Consider the following 2,014-nt stretch of genomic DNA (forward strand, 5'->3'; position numbering starts at 1 on the left):
AAGCCAAATATTTAAACATCAAAGTTTTTTCTATTATCACATTAAATGAAAACTTTAGCTTCTTACCAGATAGCAGCTAAACTGCAGTGCAAACGTAAGCTATGAGGAAACTGGGAGGGCCTGGCTGTCTAGTACTGATGGACCACGTGATGTTCCAGCCAGCTTCGGTCGTCTGGCTCATCTGCTTGAAAGAAATGTTGTAAGTCTGAGTTATAATAGTTAACAACAACAACAACAATAAATACTGGGTCACAATATCTGGACTTACAGATCCATTCAAATGTATAGTTGAAAATGGCTTTTTAAAAATAACAGCTACCTAACCACATTTACTTACATATGATCATTTATTTTAAACCACATATATTGGCTGTGTTCTATGGCTCACGTGTATAATCCCAGCCGTTTGGGAAACCAGGGTGGGATGATCACTTGAGTCTAGGAGTTTAAGACCAGCAACACATTTAGAAAGAAACACATACTAAATTTAATTAATATAATTGACTAGAAAGTTAAAAAAAAATTGTCCCAAATTAACCATTAAGGAAATTAAAATGGTAACCAAAGACCTTCCCAACCACTCCCAAAGCCTCAGCACTGGTGCTAAATTTTGAAGGATTAATGTCTATCTTACATGAGTCATTGGAAAAAGAGAAAGCCATCTAACATTTTACGAGGCTAATGTAACAGTGATGCTTAAACCAGATAAAGACATGATAAATGTAATTCATCAAAGAATAAAGATGAAAAACCTTACATTAAAAAAGAGCTAACCTTTTGGGCTCAGTGGCTCACACCTGTAATCCCAGCCTGGGCTGGTCTCTGACATAGTAAAACCTCATCTCTACAAAAAAAGGCAAAAAAAAAAAAAAATTAGCTGGGTGTGACAGCATGCACCTGAAGTCCCAGCTTCTTAGGAGGCTGAGGTGGAAGATAGCTTGAGCCCAGGATGTTGAGGCGGGAGTGAGCTGTGATCATGCTACTGCACTCCAGCTTGGGGGACAGATCAGGACTCTGTCTTTAAAAAAAGAAAAGTGAATCCAAAATTGAACCCAATATAATAATGTACTAAAAAATAACATGATCAAACAGGTTTAGGTAAAGAATTCAAGGATAATTCATTATCAGAAAGTCTATCAGTGTATTATTAGGATAAAAGAGAAAAGTTACGAGATTATCTCACAGATAAATAATAGCATTTAATAAAAATTCAACATTTATTTATGATTAAATACNCTAAGCCAATTTGAAAAAGAACAAAGTGGGCTGGGTGCAGCGGTTGGCACCTGTAATCTCCACACTTTGGGAGGCAGAGGCAGATAATCAGTTGAGGTCAGAAATTCGAGAACAGCCTGGCCAACATGGTGAAACCCAATCTCTACTAATAATACAAAAATTAGCTGAGTGTGGTGGTGTATGTCTGCAATCCCAGCTCCCTAGGGAAGCTGAAAGGGGAGAAGTAAAAAGAGCAAAGTGGGCTGAGCAGTAGCTCACACCTGTAATCCCACCACTTTGGGAGGCAGAGGCAAGTGAATTGCTTGAGTCTAGGAGTTTGAGACTAGCCTGGGCAACATGGTGAAACCCTGTCTCTACAAAGAATAGCTTGGTGTGGTGGCACCCGCCTGTGGTTCCAGCTACTTAGGAGGCTGAGGTAGGAGGATTGCTTGAGCCCAAGGAGGCAAAGGTTGCAGTGAGCTAAGATTGTGCCACTGCATTCTAGCTTGAGCAAGAGTGAGACCCTTTCTCCAAAAAAAAAAAGAAAGAAAAACAGAGCAAAGTGATTCTCCTGCTTCAGCCTCCCAAGCAGCTGAGAGGAAATCTGCCATCTATGTATTAAGACATAATATTATAAAGCCACATAAATAACAGTGTCTGTTTCCAGGTCACACTGCCACCAAGAGCACAGATTAGGAAGTCTGGAATAAGTACAGCTGTCCTTCAATATCCACCAGGGATTGATTGCAGGAATGCTGCAGACACCAAAATCTGTAGGTGCTCAAGTCCCTGATAAAAA

General features: G+C 39.8%; 1 long non-coding RNA gene across 1 annotated transcript in view; it reads right to left on the reverse strand.

Moving 5' to 3' along the window:
• Positions 1-71: 71 nt before the first annotated feature.
• The window catches only part of LOC108298885, a 4,929-nt gene continuing 2,986 nt past the window's right edge, over positions 72-2,014 (reverse strand). Inside the window, exon 3 of the long non-coding RNA XR_001822742.2 lies at positions 72-181. This is a non-coding gene — a long non-coding RNA (uncharacterized LOC108298885). The remainder of the gene's footprint in view (positions 182-2,014) is intronic.

This window comes from Cebus imitator, unplaced genomic scaffold, assembly GCF_001604975.1.
Source record: "Cebus imitator isolate Cc_AM_T3 unplaced genomic scaffold, Cebus_imitator-1.0 Scaffold1167, whole genome shotgun sequence".
Classification (NCBI taxonomy): domain Eukaryota; kingdom Metazoa; phylum Chordata; class Mammalia; order Primates; family Cebidae; genus Cebus; species Cebus imitator.